Source organism: Dromiciops gliroides, chromosome 1 (genome assembly GCF_019393635.1).
Source record: "Dromiciops gliroides isolate mDroGli1 chromosome 1, mDroGli1.pri, whole genome shotgun sequence".
NCBI lineage: Eukaryota > Metazoa > Chordata > Mammalia > Microbiotheria > Microbiotheriidae > Dromiciops > Dromiciops gliroides.
Window position 1 is genome coordinate 498206719 of NC_057861.1, and position 20147 is coordinate 498226865.

General features: G+C 36.6%; 1 protein-coding gene across 1 annotated transcript in view; it reads left to right on the forward strand.

The window, feature by feature from the left end:
* Positions 1 to 20147, forward strand: part of FANCC (FA complementation group C) — a 197524-nt gene that overhangs the window by 134901 nt on the left and 42476 nt on the right. The gene's annotated exons all lie outside the window — the stretch shown is intronic.

Below are 20147 nucleotides of genomic sequence, written 5' to 3' on the forward strand. Positions count from 1 at the left end.
TGAACTCAGGTACTCCTGAATCCAGGGCCGGTGCTTTATCCACTGCACCACCTAGCCGCCCCTACAGTTATTTTAAATGGAATTTCTCTTGCTGCTGACTTTGTTGGTAATATATAGAAATGCTGATAATGTATGTGGATTTATTTCATATCCTTAATTATTTCAATCAATTTTTTAGTTGATTCTCTAGGATTCTCTAAGTAAGCCATTATGTCATCTTCAAAGAATGACAGTTTTGTTTCCTCATTGCCTATTTTAATTCCTTTGATTTACTTTTCTTCTCTTTTTTGCTAGAGCTAGCATTTCTAATACAGTATTCAATTATAATAGCAATAATGGACCTTCTAACTTCATTCCTGATCTTATTGGGAAGGATTCTAGTTTATCCCCATTACAGATTATCCTTGCTTTTGGTTTTAGATAGATATTACTTATTGTTTTAAGAAAAGCTCCATTTATTTCTGTGTTTTCTAGTGTTTTTAATAGGAATGGATGCTGTATTTTGTCAAAAGCATTTTCTGCCTCTATATAATCATAATTTTTGTTGTTATTTTTATTGATATGGTCACTTATGCTTATAGTTTTCCAAATTTTGAATCAACCCAGCATTCTTGGTTAAAATCCTGGCTGTCCATAAAGTATCATCTTTGTGATATATTGCTATAGTCTTCTTGCTAGTATTTTTTAAAATTTTTCAATAATATTCATTAAGAAAATTGGTCTATCATTTTCTTTCTTCATTTTTTCCTTTCCCTGGTTCAATTAAAACCATATTCATGTCATAGAACTCATTTACTTAATTTTTTCATATAGTTTATATAGTATTAGAATTGTTTTTTAAATGTTTAGTAGAATTCACTTGTGAATCCATTTTGTCCTGGGGATTTTTTTCTTAGGGAGTTCATTTATGACTTGTTCAATTTCTTTTTCTAAGTTCAGGCTATTTAAGTATTTCCTCTTCTATTAACCTGCTCAATTTATATTTTTGTAAATATTCATCCATTTTATTTAGATTTAGTTTTGTTGGCATATAATTGGACAACAAAGTCTAATAATTGTTTTAATTTCTTCATTGGTGGTGCTTTTGCTCTTTTCATTTATGATACTCATTGTTTTTTTCTTTCTTTTTAAAATCAGATTAACTAATGTTTTATCCATTCTATTTATTTATTTTTTTATAAAACCAGCTCCTAGTTTTATTAGTTCTATGGGTTTTTTAACTTTCAATTTTACTAATTACTCCTTTTATTTTTAGGATTTCTATTTTGGTGTTTAATTGGGGGTTTTAAAAAATTTATTCTTTTTCTAGTTTTTTTTGGTGTTTTTTTTTAGTTTCATACCTGATTCATTGATCTGCTCTTTTTTTCTTTTATTGATGTACATGTTTAGAGATATAAATTTTCCCCTAAATATTTCTTTGGCTACTACTCACAAATTTTGATATGTTGTTTCATTCTTTTTGATAAAATTATTGAGGGGCAGCTAGATGCCACAGTAGATAGAGCACTGGCCCCGGAATCTGGAGTACCTGAGTTCAAATCCGGCCTCAGACACTTAACACTTACTAGCTGTGTGACCCTGGGCAAGTCACTTAACCCCAATTGCCTCACCAAAAAAAAAAAATTATTGTTTGTTTCTACGATTTGTTGTTTGACCCATTCATTTTTTAGTATTATATTGGTTTCCAATTATTTTTTAATCTATGCTTTCAAGGTTCTTTACTGAATGTAATTTTTATTGCATCATAGTCTGAGAAGGTTGCCCTTAATATTTCTGCTTTTTTTGCATTTGTAAGGTTTTTATTCCCTAATATATGATCAGGTTTTATGAACTTGACATGTACAGCAGAAAAAAAGGTATATTCTTTTCTGTTACTAATTTTCTCCAGAGTTCCATCATAGCTAACATTCCTAAAATTCTGTCAATTTATTTAACTACTTTATTATTAGATTTATCTATTTCTGAGAAGGGAATTCCCACTAGTATAGTTTTTTGGGTTTTTTTGTTTGTTTGTTTGTTTGGTTTTTTTTGCGGGGCAATGAGGGTTCAGTGACTTGCCCAGGGTCACACAGCTGGTAAGTGTCAAGTGTCTGAGGTCAGATTTGAACTCAGGTCCTCATGAATCCAGGGCCAGTACTTTATCTACTGTCCCACCTAGCTGCCCCCTTCCCACTAGTATAGTTTTACTGTCTATTTCTTCCTATAACTCCTTTAGCTTTTCCTTCAAGAACTTGGAACTCTAACATTTGGTGCATTTATGTTTAGTATTGATTTTTTTTTTTTTTAGTGAGGCAATTGGGGTTAAGTGACTTGCCCAGGGTCACACAGCTAGTAAGTGTGTGTTAAGTGTCTGAGGCCGGATTTGAACTCAGGTACTCCTGACTCCAGAGCCGGTGCTCCATCCACTGCGCCATCTAGTTGCCCCTAGTATTGATTTAACTTAGCTGTCTGGTACCTTTTACCAAGATGTAATTTCCCCTATTATCTTTTTAAATTAAGCCTATTTTTGCTTTTTCTTTGAGATCACGATTGCTACCCCTACTTCAGACCTTTATTTTAATTCTTTGTGACTTTCTCTTTAAAGTTCGTTTTGTGTAAAGAATATATTGTTGGATTCTGGTTTCTAATCCACTCTGCTATTTGCTTCTGTTTTATGGATGAGTTCCTCCCAATCCCAGTTATGATTACTAACTGCGTATTTCTTTTTTGTTGTTATTTACTCATTTTTCTAGCCTTGCTCTTTATTTTAAACTTTATGTTCATCTTAGGTTCTGCTCACCTCTGGGCTGGGGGTGAAGAAGATTGTTCTCCCAAGCTGCTGTTTTCACAGCTAGTTCTGTAAATTTTTAGTTTATCCAAGGTGGTGTGATGTGGGGAGTGATGTTGTCACTGCTTTTCTGGTCTGTGTAATGGTCTTTACCCAGGAAAGTCACCTGCTCCCTTGGGCAAGCATTACTACTCCTTTCTGCTGTAAAGCCTAAAATTCTAGCCTGACTTGACCCCAGTGTGGGGGAGAAACTAGCTAAGATTTACTGATCAATTCAGCAAGAGTTTCGGCTTTTAAATATTTATTAAAGTGTATTGGAAGTTAGTGAAGAGAGAGAGGAAAACCCTACCTTAGATCTATGCGGGATAGCCAAAGAGCAAACCTCCCTTTACCTCATGGCCCACGTGAAGTTCTGCCACCACAAGCCAGTTCCAGATGAAAAGAGGTCGCTTCTCAATGGCTTCTCCCAGAAGCCCTCTCTGAAATAGGAAGCAGGGTCGTCCACACACACAGCTCCAAGCACTGATTGACACGACTAACAGGTGGTAACTTCCAGATGCCAGATTGCTTCCAGATGCTAAGTCACATGTTTACTTTTCAGGCCTGGTTCTCACAATGTCCCTTTCAGGACAGGAGATGGTGTTCCAATTCTCATACTACCCTAGAATTGCAACCAGTAACTAGAACTTCTGCTGCCTTGTGATTGCAAGTGCTCAACTATACCCTGGAACTGGGCAATGGAGTTGCCAAACTGTCTCCAGTCCTGTGCACAATGTCTTTATAGGGGTCCCCTGTAATCTCTTTTCTTTCCTATCTAATTCGTTTGCCTCCTCTGGGTGGTGAAGTCTTCTGATCTATCTGCTGCTAGTGCTGCTGTCACTGCTGCCACCTCCAAGGCCCACCACTTGAATTGCTGCCACTCTGCCCTCTGGGCCAGCTTCCATCACAGGGTCACAGAGCTCTCTTTCCAGTTTCCTAAATTACCTTGTAAGTTAAATGTTTTGCTTTTTGGAGTATAATATTACATGCTTTCTGCTTCTTTAAAGAGGTAGCTCCTAAATTTTGTGTGAACCTGACTGTGGTAGAGTCTTTTTTCTTTTAGCTAGAAGAAGCTCTGGATTTTGGCTACAATGTTCCTCGGAGTTTTCATTTTGGTTTCTTTCTGGAGGTGACTAGTGGATTTCTTTCATTTCTACTCTGCCCTCTGATTCTAAGATATCTGGGTAGATTTCTTTTATGATTTCTGAAATATGATGTGTAGGTTCTTTGGTCAGTGTTTTTAAGTTGTACAGTATTCCTTAAATTTTTCCTCCTTGATGTTTTCCAGATCAGTTGTTTTTGGTATATGATACTATACATTTTTGCTATTATTTTCCAATCTTTTTTCTTTGCTTTAGTTTTTTCTGTTGTCTCATGGAGTGCATTAACTCCTTCGTCCATTCTAATTTTCATGGAGTCTGTTACTTTGGTCAAGTGTTCTACCTCTTGTGTTATTAATTCTCTTTCCAAGTTTCTCCTCCATATCTCTCATATCTTTCCAATTCTTTTCTCTATTCACTTTCATATCCTTTATACTACCACTTTCACTCCTTTTTTAAACTTTTGCATCATTATTTCTAGGAATTCTAAATTATTTTATGGGTAAGTTCTTTTTCTTTGAGGCTTTCTTGTAGATGTTTTCAAGTTTTTGTTTTTTTTTTCTTCTACTTTGTCTCAAGAGTTCTTGGCTTCATGATAGCTCTTTAACTTTTTTTTAAGTCATTCTTCTAGCAATCTTCTCCAGGTAGGTAACCTGGTATTGCTCCCCTAACTAGGAACTCTTTGGAAGCGGAGTGTTTCTAGAAACACACCCCAAACTCCACTCCCAGCTACCTTTCTGGGTGTGAAATTGAATCAGATATCTGCTATGAACAGCCATGAGCTGGGAGCTCTGCGTGTTGTGTCTCTACTGATTCTGTGTTCCATGACCTTTTGAACTGGGCTGGGGCTTAAACCAAGGTCAGCTTTGGAAAGCCCTGCACTGCAGGACTACCTGGGAGCTCTGAGTATTGAGTCCAGGCTTCTGACCTCTCTGGGAAACTCCTTAGCTGTTGGACCTGAGTCTGAGCTTGTGATACACTCCAGGAGGCCCTGCCCTGTTGGTTTAGCTGGGAGTCTCATAATGCCCATTTATTTCACAATTCCTCCTCTGGTCATTTATTTGCTTGCAGGTTGAATTTGTATTCTTGGGGGTGGAAAGATCATTTATTGTAGTTTCTCTTTTGGTTTCCTGATCATGACTGGGTCCAGCATTCTTAAATCATTATCAGAGCAATTTGGAGGTGGGAGAACTTAAATGTACTGCTTCTAATTCTATCATCTTGGCTAGTGTCTCTTAATCGTTACTTGCTCAGTGACTAATAGATATATTTTTCTTTTGTAGGAATCAGAGTTGCCCTTTTTAGGAACTGTGATAATATATTTGGATTGTGGAATAAAATTAATTCAGAAGGATATGACATGCTTTATCTGTACTGCATCTTTATTCAATGAGTTTCATTAGTATTTAAATATTTTATCATTACTTTTCATAGCCAAAAGAAATTGTGGATATCAAAGACTGTCTTCACTATTTTTTTTTTGTTTGTTTGTTTGTTTTGGTTTTTTTGGTGAGGCAATTGGGGTTAAGTGACTTGCCTAGGGTCACACAGCTAGTTAAGTGTTAAGTATCTGAGGCCGGATTTGAACTCAGGTCCTCCTGAATCCAGGGCCGGTGCTCTATCCACTGCGCCACCTAGCTGCCCCCACTATTTTTTTAATTTGACAAATGAAGTAGAGAGAAGAGGATCATTTTTTTCACAATCAAACATTAAGTTAATTGATAGGGAACCAGGAAGGCAACATAGATTTCCATTTCCTATTTAGGACTTAGGATATATATCATGCACATTTGTTTTCATGTAAAATGCTGATCTGTAAATGGGACTATTTCTCCAAAACTTCTCTTTGGATTGAACCTAGACTTTGTTTTTAAGTAGGTCATTCATTCTCTCTCATACCTGTCTTTCCCTTAAATCTTTTTTGGTAACTTATTTGCATCATGTTTCCATTTACAACAGTATTTTCTCTCTCGTATCTTATCTTTTACACAATTTATATCATAATATTCTCTGCTTTATCCCTCATCATGTAGAAACTGATTTTCCTTCTCCTGTACGTCTTTTCAGAATTAGAATTCTTAAATTAATTGGGGTAACTTTGCAATAATTTATAGTTTTATTCCTTTAGTCTATAGGTAGATCTAATTAGATCTAGTTTATTTGAAGGTTAATAGTATGCTCTTACTTTGATGACTACAAAAAAATTGTAAAAGGTTAAAGAAAAACCTTGTTAGAACATCTAGTATTTACTTCCATCTTCTATTAGGATCATAAAAAAGTCATCTCAGTGAAGTAAGAATACATCCTATTTTAAAAACATTTCCCTAAGAATATTTTAGAAGTTATTTTGTTAACCCATATGAAGTTTTGCCCTTGCTGTCAGAAAATTCTTCTTATAGCTGCATATCTTTTATGTTACAACTTAAGTTGATCTCCTTTTCTGTTTTAGAACCATTATTGTCTTTCAGTCTTCTCTAAGATAAATAATTCCAGGTATTTTAACATTTTTTTCATAGGTTTTAATTGTACGGCTCTAGTGAATTTTCTGGTTATTGTTTGAACCTTTTCCCTTTTTTTACTTTGAGAGCTCAAAGATGGGTAAAATATTACCATCAAAGTGCAACACTGCTATCTATATATTAAAATGGAAAAATACATTAAAATATATAAACAATTTTTGGCCTCCTGTTTACAATGGAAAATCCTCTTCATTAAGCCAGGCAGTTATTTCTTCCTATGACAATGGATTCATACTATTTGCAAAAAACCCAGGTTTCATAGTATATATTATGATGTTTAAAAGGCCTCTTTTTTTCAAGGAAGGAGAAGTCATGGGAAGTGATATTTGATTTGATTTATTACACAGTTGGCAGGATATGACTTTAGAGTGCATTATGGTTCAAGAAAGTAATTACAATACAAAATGATGAGCACAAAGTCACTGATTGATTTGGAAGGTACTTATTAGGACATTTAAAAACTATAGTGCCAGAAAGTCGACTAGAAAAGGAATGCGTTAGTGATATGACTAAATGATTATAAAGGTAACTTGAATAACCTCTTCCATAATTGCATCATCTGACTCATTTATCACAGTAAAATATCAGGGAATAGTGACATGACTGTGAATAAATATCAGAGAGATCTACAGGACCCAAATAGCACAAGACTGCTATGCATGTTTCTTCTTACAGCAGAAACCTGATATCCATTACATTATATTTGAATTCTGAGAGTAATTAAACTGTGATGGTCTAGGTAACTTGTATTTTATATAGTGTACTGTTAATTATGTTTTTATCCTTTGGGAAAATAAAGAATTAGACTGGAAATTCTGTAGTTACCAAGACATAATAAAAACAAAAGATAAAAGTGTTATGCAGGTTACACATTGGGAAATGACCTTCTAAATGTTCCCTGGCCTCTCAGGAACTTGGAGGCACTGCATTTTCCAATACAACTACAAGAAAATAAAGAGAATTACGTGAACAGCACCAACCTTCTAAAACGACATCTTGCTTCTTAAATGAAAATAATTTTTCAGTAACCTATTTGCTTTTCTAGTTCAGCTTGTGGCTTTCTCTCCCCAACTACATGCCTACCCACAATATTTTGTTGCCCCTAAATGAATAACAGTGTTAACCCTAGTTTGTCATTTACTGTGTAAATTGTGTTAGAAACTCTTCAGAAGCAGATGTCCTTGTATTTCTGTGACAGCCAGGGTACAGGAAGACTGTAATCCGTAGATTCAGATTCTGACCTTAAAAACTGATGTCACCTCCAGCTCTGAAGGCCATTCAGTAATTATGCAGCTTTCTTGGCACCATCCACTTTCCCAAGCCTGGCTCAGAATCAGAAGTATGTTATGTTTTCCAGTTAAGATTCAGGCTTTGGAGGCCAGAATGCTATTGTTTGGATTCAACATGAGAGTGGAAAGTGCTGGGTGGGTGGCATGGCGACACTATGTTGTGCTACCATCTAGCATACCAGGCTTTAGTATTGTACTCTGGTTCCCATGCCCTTCCATTACCCCACTCCTTTGGCCAGTCCACAACACTGACATTCCTGCTACATCCAAAAGAACTGCTTACTCACCTTTCACAACTAGATTTGTTAACGAAAAAGAGGTAGGGAACAGTAAAGAAAGGAAACACGCAGAAGTGATGCAAATACAGTTTAGGGGGATAAATACATTAATTTTTTTAAAATTTCCTTATTGTTTTCCAGCTAAGAAACTGCTGAGCTGAACTAATTTTTTTTTCTCCACTGGTGGCTTTTTCTAAAGCATTTAAACCAAAGTTATCCTTATTTGCTTGTATGTGGGATGGGATAGATTGGGGTTTTTTATATTCCCAGTGAGATCATAAAATCTCTTAAATGAAAATTCCTTATTTGCAGAGTTTTAATCCACTATTTTATTTTCTAATAGCTAAGAAAATACTATAAAAACTGAAGAATTTATTGTCCTGAATGAAATCTACACTTGTTTATGGTTGAATGACCTTTTAGTGGTGTCTTGGTTTTGAATATGTTATGTCTTTTCCTTAAAAGCTTATTAATTCTTTAGTCTATGTTATATAATTTAAGAGTATAAAATAGAAAATTTTTCCCCCACAACTACAAGGAACAATTACACTTGTCACTAAAAGCCAGTAAGAATCTAAACTCTCCATACTGTTTATACTAACCAATGTGAGCCTCTGGGGGGCACCAGATCCTTTGACACCATCTTTTTTTTTTTTTTAAGTTAGTTTTTTTGATGCCTTTTGCCTTTACCCAATTGTTTCAGTACCCATCCCATCCCAGATTGAACCTACCTTAATAACAAAGAAAAACAATTAAGTAAAATTATTTTAGGAATATAGCCCTTTAGCTGAAAGAAATGTCACTGGCCATGTGTGTTAAACCTTGCTATCATTACCACATCTGACAATGTATACAGTACTCTGATAGTAGTCCTCTGCTTTTCTGCCATTAGTGGGGTTGTATGTTTCATTATCTCTTCTGAGACCTTGATTGCTTGTTTTTTCATTTACTCAAAATATAGTGATCTTTTTTTTTTTAGTGATCTTTTCATTTATATTGGAATAGTCATTGTGTATACAGGTCTTTTGATTCTGTTTCGTTCATTCTTTACTGTCATTAGTCTTCCTATGTTATTCTGAATTCCTCATATTTATCCTTTCTTCATGCAAAATAATAATCCATTAATCCTATATTAGAATTCTTTTAGCTATTTTCCTTTTGATTGACACCTACTTTATTTTTAGTTCTTTACTACTACAAAGGGTACAGCCCTGAATATTTTGGAATGCAGTATATTAAACCTTTATTTCTTTCTTTGACTTCCTGGGAATATATGCCAAGTAGTGTGATAGCTAGGTCAGAAATTACTTAGAATTGCATTCCCTTTCTTGCATAATTTCAAATTGATGTATAACACAGTAAGACAAATCCCCAGATCTACCAACAGTGTATTAGTATGCCTGACACCATCCTTTTGCAAGGTAGGGAACATCATTTTGAGGTTTCTTTTTTCCTACTATAGTTAGAGAGCTGCAGAACAGTCAGAGAGGTTAAAGGAACCAGAGCAGTGGTAGAACTGGGCATCATTAGAGGTCAAGGATGAATATTTAAGGCAACAGAATGTCAAAGGTCCTTCATTCACACCAGTCACAAAAGTCATCTGGGAGTAAGAAACTGGGTTTAAATCCTGTTAGAGGAATGCTGCCTTGTTCAGACTGCTGTTTAGCAATCGAAACAGGACATACCTGTAATAATTGCCACTTTGTCCTGCATTTCTTTCTCCCCATTCTCTACACCATAGTATTAGAAAAAGCTTGTACACTTAAAAAGCGGAGGTACATTTGGTATTTGTTAAGTTAAACAAAAAAGTACAGGAGTGACAGATTTATCACTAATTAAAAAGTAATTGCATGTACTAGGGGGAAAAAAGTCTTCAAGTGTAAACAACATCTGGTAAAGATTAAAAAGAAAGAATAATTTTTCCATACTAAAAGTTGTTGAAAGCAGTTTGTATATTTTGAAACAAATAGATCCAGTAATGTAAAATGGATGTTTACATTCTTCTTGTTTATTGTTTTTTAGCACTGGCAGAAATAAAGAAAAGGATAATGGCACAATGAGAAAAATATAGCAATAGGAATACCTTACTTTAGTGGTCCAAGCTGAATTTTGGCAAAGTGAATCATTTTAAATGTAGTCAAATACTCCATTATTTGAACAAAACCCATGGTATAGAATCCTTATTTTAAAATTGAAGTAGAATCCTTATTTTTTTAAAATGGAATCGTTATTTAAAATTATCTCCTATGAAACAGTGAGTTTGGATTTTTGTGTTCCTAATTTGGAGTCTATTAATGAGCAGAAAAGTTATACTTTTAGATTAGAGAGAACAGATGAGTAAAGTATTTGTGACAACTTGCGATGTGAATTAATAATGTCTGGATCTGTCTGGTCAGTACCTACATCCTTACTTTTCAACCCCTTGGATTCTGGCTGTCAACTCCACTACTTAACTAAAATTAAAATCTTATCATCAACAATCTCTTAATTGTATAATCCAATTGTTTTGTTTTCTCAGTCCTCATCTTTTTTTAAAATAATAAACATTTTTATTTAAAGTTTTGAGTTCTCTGAGGTATTAGCTCACACCTATCAGAGTGGCACATATAACAAAAAAGGAAAATGTTGGATGTTGGAGGAAATTTAGGGAAAACTGGAATGCTAATCCACTGTCGGTGGAGTTGTGAACAGATCCAACCATTCTGGAGACCAATTTGTAACTATGCCCAAAGGGCTATAGAACTGTGTCTACCCTTTGATCCAGGAATACCACTACTAGGTTTATATTCCAAAGATATCCCCAAAAAGACCTATTTGTACAAAAATATTTATAGAAACTCTTTTTGTAGTGGCTAAGAATTGGAAATCAAAGGGGTGCCCATCAATTGGGGAATGGCTAAACAAGCTGTGGTATATGATGGTGATAAATTATTTTGTGCTATCAGAAATGACAAGCAGGATGATTTCAGAAAGGCCTGGAAAGACTTACAAGAACTGATGTATAATGAAGTGAGCAGAAGCAGGACAATGTTGTACACAGTGACAGCAATATTGTTTGATGAAGAACAGTGAATGATTTAACTATTCTCAGCATTCAAATGATCCAAGACAATCCCAAAGGACTAATGATAAAGCATACTATCTGCTTCTCAAAAAAGAACTGATATTGATGGAACACAGACTGAAACATGCTATTTTCCACTTTATTTCATTTTTTCTTTTATTCAAGTTTTCTTATAAAAATGATTAATACAGTAATGTTTTACATAATTGCACATGTATAATCTATATCTGATTGCTTACTGCCTCAGGGAGAGGAGAGGGGAGGGAGGGAAGGAGGGATAGAATTTGGAACTCAAAATTTTAAATAAAAATGTTTATTATTTTTTTAAAATTAAGTTTTGAGTTCTAAATTCCATGCCTCCTTCCCCCTCCCTGAGGTGATATGCAATTATGTAAAACATTACCATATTAGTCATTGTGTATAAGAAAACTTGAATAAAAAAGATGAAAGTGAAAAATAGCATGCTTCAGTCTGTGTTCCATCAATATCAGTTCTTTCTTTGGAGGTGGATAGTATGCTTCATCATTAGTCCTTTGGGATTGTCTTGGATCATTGTATTGTTGAGAATAGTTGTCTTTCACAATTCTTCATCAAACAACATTGCTGTCACTATGTACAACATTGTCCTGGTTCTGCTCACTTCACTATACATCAGTTCATACAAGTCTTTCTGAAATCATACTGCTCATCATTTATTTCCTCATCTTCTATTCCTCTCTTCAGCTTTTGACCCTATTGACCAATCTTTCCTGTAAATGCTTCTGTTGGCTTTTATGACCCTACTTTCTTCTGGTTCTCCTCCTACCTGTCTAATCACTCCGGCGTCTCAATTTCTTGGATTATTATCCATGTCCTATCCTCTAACTTTTAGTGCCCCCTGTGGTCTTCTCTTCTTTTCCTACCACCTCTTTTGGTAATCTTATCAGCTATCTTGAGTTCGGTTGGCATCTCTATGCAGTTAACTTCCAAATATATATAGCTACCTTTAACGTTTCTCCTGAGGTCCAGTCCTCTATCACTACCTGCTGGACATCTTCACCTGGATAGACATTTCAAATTCAGCATGTCCAGAATGGAACTTATTGGTTTCCCTCCCCAGTCCCCAAACTATTTCTCTTGTAAATTTTCCCTTTTTTTCCCCAAAAAATGCTACCATCTTTCCAATCACCTGGGTTCACAATCTTATGGTCATCCTCCAGGCACTGGGTCTGGAATCAGGAAGATTTGAGTCAAATCTATTTTTAGACATTAACTAGCTATGTAACACTGGGCAAGTCACTTAAGCTATGTCTCCCTTGGCTTCCTCAACCATAAAATGAGGATAATAACATCTACCTCTTAGGGTTGTCTTGAGGATCGAATGAGATAATATTTGTAAAATGCTTGGCACATAAGAGATACTTCATAAATGCTTTTCCTCTTTCTTTTCCCTCAATTCTTTCTTCTCCTGTAATCAGTCAATTGCCATGTCTTGTTGCTTCTGCCTCCACAAAATCTCACATCTGTCCCCTTCCCTTTGCCCCTTTTCCTTTTTTGCCTGTACAACTATAGTAGCCTCTTAATTGGTCTTCTTGTTTTGAATTTCTCCCTTCTCCAGTCGATCCTCAGCACAGTTACCAACATAATCTTCATCAAGTACAGGTCTCATCATGTCACTTCCCAGGTCACGAATCTTAAGTCCCTCTTGCCTCTAGGTGTAAATGCAAACCACTTATCTTGTCTATAAAATGCTTACTAACCAAACCCTGGCCTGTCTTTGTACACATTCCACAAGACTCCTCTTCATGTGTAGAGGGATGTTCCAGCCAAACAGAACTGCTAACTATTCCTGAACTCGGCATTCTACCTCCTCTTCCTGTGCCTCGCCACAGACCATTCCTCATAACTAAAACACTCTCTCCTCATTCCCACCTTCCAAAGTCCTTGTCATCTTCCAAGGCATAGCTCAGGTGCCATATACTCTATTAAGGATTTCTGAGTCCCCCCCAGAGCCCACCCTCTCCCTCTATGTAATTATTATATCCCTTCAGGACAATGTAATGTTCTTGAGGGAAGGAACCTTTTTCCTTGTTATCCTTAGTACTTGAACATAGAATAAAGATAGGGAGTGGACTTAAAATGTCATTGAGATAGGGTTGGCACACTCTCTGGGACTTAGTTGACTAGAGTACTTAGAAATTAATTGACTTTTCCAGGAGCAAATGGTAAGTATTATGTCAAAGGCAGGATTTGAATCCATGTTTGGGGGTGGGGGTGAGATGGGAACAATGATGCACAAGTTCTATATCCACTACTAGGATGCTACCTCTTCACTTGCCTTGGGCAAATTGAAATTGAAAACTAACTCAAAAATGAAAGATAAGGTAGAAATGTTTGTCCCTTAGATTTCACTGTGTTATATACTGTTCTTTTTCATGTGACCTACCCACTGAAACAAATGTGAACTCCAAAAGAGTAGGGATCAATGTTACTCAAGTATGTAGAAAAAAATAACAGGTTTTCCTCTCTCACCTATATACACAAAGGTACAAATACAACAAAATTACTCAGTCCTTATTAGAGGTCAGGTCATCTTTTTATATTCAGTTTTCCTCAGATGGGCATAGTCTAGCCTTTCTCTTTTTTTTCTTACACAGGAAGAGAAAAAATATATATAATCCTAGGAAAATGGAGAGAGAACAGCATGACAAGACTATGGAAATTAGGGAAAGGAACTATGCCAAGGGGAGGATCTAGGCTACTAAGGAGAGAGCAAAGCATATGAACTGAGAAGAAACTATTGAAATGTCAGTTATGAAGCCAGTAACGAGTAGGAGGGACAGAAGCCATGCTCGAGGGAATGATGAGTAGAGATGTTCTCTGTGCCTGGCACATAGAGTAAGCACTTAGTAAATATTCAATGGACTCAGTTGTCATCTTCCTAACATTCCTTTTCAGATACATGGTTATGAAGTAGGAAATGAAAATCAAGTCATCTTATTTATTACATCCTCAGCTGGATTTGAAATAGCTCACAAATGAAAATAGTTAAGCCATATGGAGAAGATAATGTCCTGATAAGCAGCAGATTTGGGGGGCGGGAATGGAGAAAAACAGACTTGCCGATGGGAAATGGAAGGGCTACTCTTTCTCTTATTTTTATTAAAAAGACAATAGCTGAATTTTTAGAAATTCAGAATAGAATTCAGAAGCTCTGTGTTGTTTGATAATCCTATGAACATATCTGTTTCCTTCTTTGAACACTAAAAAAAAAATGTAGAAATACCACATGTCCTCCATATATTTCCTAATGATATTCTGAAAGATACTGAGTGAATTTCTATAAATTTGCTTTTGACCATTACTTCAATTAAGATTATTATGAGAATTCTGCTGATGTGAAAAGTAGCTTGAATTTTGCTTTTTGATTTGATGTCACCAGACTCCTTCATTGGTCTTGATGCATTTGAATGTTCATCAGGGGATTCACTGACTCTTAAATGATGTGCTTGGAGAACATAAAGAGTTTCGTTTTCAAAAATGATCAGTCAAGGCTTCAAATAAGAAGGGTCTGTTCAAAGCTTCAAGGCAGCAGAAAGGAAACTTTTAAAAATCTGAACTTTTACAGTGATTATTTAAGTAGATTTTTCCCTGCCTCCTGATGGTTTATCTGTTTTAAAGAACTAAAAGATCATAGGCATAGGTTGTGTACGGCTGAAAGTCAAAAATTTTGGATAGGACGTCTACAGAGACAAATGCATAAGAAGAAAACCGGAGAGAATATTATACAATTTAAAAACACTAAAAAAAATATTTGAAGTTAATTAAACAAGACAAATGCTTATTATACTACAAAGTATTGCATAAAGGAAAGCAAAGTTCTAATTATGTTTTGGTGAATTAAATGAACCACTTAAACATTATTTTCTTGATTTTCATTGATTACTGTGATCACAGCCTTATTCTGTACATTTGGTAAAATTTTTACTTCTAACATTTAGAGGGGCAGCTAGGTGGTGCAGTGGATAAAGCACCAGCCCTGGATTCAGGAGGACCTGAGTTCAAATGTGACCTCAGACACTTGACACTTACTAGCTGTGTGTGACCGTGGGCAAGTCACTTAACCCTCATTGCCCCGCAAAAAATAAAAAAATTAAAATGCCATTTGGAAATTATAATAATACTAAATGAATATTTTGCATGCTGTGTGTGGGGGGCTTTCTTAAACATTTGAAGGAGAAACTAGGGTAACTAGAAGAGCACACTGAAATCCAAGCAAGGAATAATTGGGTTGTATAGCTAAAAGATATCTTAAAGATGATCTGATTCAACTCTCTTGTTTTACAAATATGGAAGCTCAGACCCCAAGGGGTTAAATGATTTACTATCTGTGAGTCACATAGCATGTTAGTGACTGAGCCTGCCTAAACTAGGAGCCCTTACTATACTCTTGACTCTTAGTTGAGTGTTTATTATACTAAACCATTTTAATTTTAAGAAAAATTTCCAAGTAGTTATCTTTCCCCTTTCCTATGTTCCTTATTACTATAGAGGTCACCTCCATCAGGTCACAATCTAGGAATCATCTTGGACCCCTCACTGTCTCTCACCCTCTCATATCTAATCTGTTGCCAATGCCTCTCTATTTCACCTTTGTGACATCTCTCAAATATTCACTGACAGGGTTTCGTTACTTCACACCTTGATTACTGCGGTCATCTGCCTCAACGATCTCCCCATTACAATCCATCCTTCATTCAGCCACTAAAGTGATTTTCCACAAATAAAGGTCTGAACATGTCACCCCCCTACTCAGTAAACTCCAGCAGCTTCCTGTTGCCTCCATGGACAAATACAAAATACTGCTTGAGATCCAAAGCCCATCATAACTTAGCCCCCTCTTCACCTTTCCAACACTTTACTCCCCAACACATGCTCTTTGATCTAGTGACACTGGCCTCCCAGCTATTCAGTGAACAAGAGACTCCATCTCTCAGCTCCAAGCATCTTCTCTGACTCTCCCCCCCTCCCCCCTCCCCCCACCCCCCACGCCTGGCATTTTCCCCTCCTCCATTCTGACTGCTGACCTTGCTGCCTTCCTTTAAAATCCCATTTTCTACAGGAAGCCTTCCCTGATCCCTCTTAATTACAGTGCCTTCCCTCTGCTAATTATTTTCTATTTATCCTGCATAGAGCTTATTTGTATATTTTTGTTTGCATGTTGCCTCCCCCATTAGATTGTAAGCCTCTTGAGGACAGTGTCTACTTTTGCCTATTTTTGTCCGGCCCTTAGAACAGTGCCTGGCAAGCAGTAGGCACTTGTTGATTGATTAACATACTTATTTAGATTAGATTGATGCCTACAGAATCTAAAAGTGGTACTCTTTTCAAATCATTTCTATAGGAATATTTTGTCTACAAAAAAAATCCTCTGGAAAAACTTTTACTAATGAAAAATAAAACTCATTGATACATAGTTTCTATTTATGTTTGGTTTTTTTTTTTCTGCACTGAGTATATGTTCTTCAATAAAGTCCTACTCTAGTACCTTGATTTTGATGGAATCAAATGCTGCCTTCTTGGAGATGGGTGAGCTATCCTGCTGATAAATCCTGTGGAGTTCTCATTTCTCATTTAGCAGCTTCAGAATTTCCCTATCATTTTTGTTGAACCAATCCTGATGTTTACAGGTGTTCTGGCCCAGATGAGCAAATGTGGTGCTATATACCAGTTCTCTGAAAGCTGCTCACTCCTCTTCTACTCCACTGTTACTGACTGTGTGCTGACTCAGCTTTCCCTCCAAGTCAGCAATAAACTCTTCACACAGGGAGAAATGCTCTAACCTGTTAATGTTGAATTTCCTGACAGTCATCTTGTTTGAGGCCACCACTTTTCCTGAATTTGAAGGTTCATCTTGGAGATAATGAGTAAGCTGGCCTCTGTTTATCTGCTTCGTTTCTTTCAGGGCTGCTAATTAAATATGGTACCTGTTAAGTTCTCTTGCAAAGTGCAAATGGAGAGATGCAGGATTCTTGGCAGAAGAAGGCAGATGAGATTCAATTCTATTCTGACAGCAGGTTCTATGATATCCTGAAGACTGTTTATGGGCCAAAGACCTCTGGCAAATTTCAACTGCTTAGTACTGATGGAGCCACACTGATCAGTGACAAGGACTTGATCCCAGAAAGATGGGCTGAACCACTTCTATAGTGTCTTTAACAGACCATCATCAACCAATGCCAAAGCCATTGATTGTATGCCTCAGGTTGTAATCAGTTCCTTTCTAGCTGAATCTCCAACTGAAGAAGAGGTAATGAATTTCATCAAGCTCCTCTTGAGTGGCAAAGTGCCTGGTATTGATTCTATCCCAGCAGAGATCTACAAAGTAAAGATCTATTGTTTATACAGAAGCTTATTGAAATCTTCCAGATTATATGGCAAGAGAAAGTAATCTGCCAGGACCTTAAGGATCCCTCCATTGTACAGCTCTATAAAACGAAAAGGAAACAGGCTGTCCTGTGACCATCACAGAAGAGTCTCTCTCTTAGTCATTGCTGGCACATTCATCTGTAATAGGCTAATCCTTCACCTGGAAGATGGTCCTCTAGCTGAGAGCTAGTGTGGCTTCAGAAAGGGCCAGGAAATGATCTGTATCTTGTTTTCTGCCCAACAACTCTAGGAGAAATGTCAGGAGCAGAACAGAGGTCTGTACACAGTATTCATTGATCCAAATGAGGCCCTTGATAATTGTCAGCTGTAAGGGCTTGTGGAAGATCATGGCAAAATTTGGTCTCCCAGAGAAGTTCATCATTATTGTTTTCCAGTTCCACAACAGCATGCTTCCACAGGTTCTGGATAAAGGACAATACTCTCATGCTTTCCCATGTGAAGTAGGGTTGTGTGCTTGCTCCCAAGATCTATGGCATGATATTGTCATGCCTTGTTAGACACCTTCAATGAGGATGAAAACAGCAACAAGATCAGCTTCCAACTGATGGTAAAACTATTTAACTTTAAGAGGCTACAAGCCAAGACCAAAGTGGAGGGGGAATTGATGCATGAGTTTTTGTTTGCAGATTACTGTATACTCAATGCAGCTTCTAAGGCTGAGATGCAACAGAGTATGAATTGATTCTTTGCTGCCTATGCTAATTTTGGTCTGACAATCAACACCAAGAAAACAGTTCCTTTTATCAGCCAGCACCGCACTACCCACATGTGGTTGGTTGCAAATGGAGAAGTGAAGACATTTTGAATGTTGTGGATAAGTTCGTTTACCTTGGCAGTATTTTCCAGGGATGTCCACATAGAAGATAAGATTGATGCATACATTGCCAGAGTTAGATCAGAGTTTGGAAGTGTGAGAATGTGGAGATTAGAGATACCAGGCTCCATACCAAATTGAAGGTCTACAGAGCCATTGTTCTGACTACACTTTTGTTTTCCTGTGAAACCTGGACAGTCTGTCTATGCCGTTTCAGAAAACTGAACTGCTTCCACTTGGATTTTCTCAAGAAGATGCTGAAGATTACCTGACAAGATAAGATACTGAACACTGAGGTCCTCTCTAGAGCCGAACTGTCAAGCATTCAAACTGTATTGATGGGCTGGCCACGTAGTTCAATGTGAAATGCATGTTTATCCAAAAGACTATTTTATGTAGAACTCACATAAGGTATGCATGCACTCAAATAGTGGTCAGAAGAAGTAGTGTAAGGACACTTTCAAGGTGTCTCTGAAGAACTTTAATATTGACTGTGAAACATAGGAAATGCTGGCACAGGCCCTTGGTCCAACATGGCATGTTCACATCAGAGGTGGTGCTTTACTCTATGAGCAAAACAGAATAGTAAAAACACAAAGGAAATGTGAGCTGTACAAATCCAGAGCCACTTCCACTTTAAATGTGCTAACAGGTCACTTGTGTCCAATCTGTGGTTGCACTTTTTGAACTCGTATCGGACTGAACAGCCACAGCCAACCACACCATATCTTAACTTCAATGGCGTAATGTCATTGGTCGTCTTCAAAAATGAAGGAGCAACAACAATAACAACTCCAGTACTTCAACATGGCATGGAAGTAACCCTGGGTTTTTGAAGGTTATACCAGTAGAAATCATTTGTAGTTTCTACCAAAGGGAAAGGTTTTTAGTACAGGCCTGTAAATTGACAATGTCAGTTCTAAAAATTGGCCTCTATAAATTCAGAAATATTATGTTGGTCAACATAGCATAGCTATATTAGGTATAACAACTTCTGATGACTGTTTACCATGCTCTCCCTCAGTGAAAAGAGTATTCACATCAATGAAATATAATCAATGCTTGACGTATTGGAACGAATACACTATTGATGTATTTCTTCAATTTTATATTTATAGTCTATCATTTCTTGTTTAAGGGATCCTGAGAAACTCTTTGAGCATTTTTCTGCAAAATATGTATTGAGTTCAATATTCTCTGAACACTTAATAATATCAATTAAAGGTTGGCATTTCATATATGAGGAGACTAAAAAGATAGCTAAATTACTTGCCTGAAGTTAGTTGAGAGAGTGATCTGGCTCTTCATATTTCATAGATCTAACCTTTTTGCCAGATGTTTCTTAAGTAGATAATTTAATTATGGAACATTGTAGTAATTTTAGATATGGATGCCAAGTTCCATGGGAGTTAGGAACAAGGAAAAAGATGACAAAGAAGTTTAATTCAGATATTATCACTTTAAGGTATAGAATTATAACTTAGAAATCCTAGGGCTCTCTTTTTTTTTTTTTAAAGTGAGGCAATTGGGGTTAAGTGACTTGCCCAGGGTCACACAGCTAGTAAGTGTTAAGTGTCTGAGGCCGGATTTGAACTCAGGTACTCCTGACTCCAGGGCCGGTGCTCTATCCACTGCGCCACCTAGCTGCCCTGGGCTCTCTTCTTAAAACAATCAAAGCCAAATATTGTACCAACACATCAGGGCTATTCACTTTTATCAAAGGTTATCAAAACAGAGACTTCTGTTACTGAAAGCTCTTTGCCTCATTCCCGAACAGCCTGTTGTGAATGCTCTTGAACACTAGATGGCGTACGTTCAATGCAGCAACCAAAAAGACTGACTAAAATG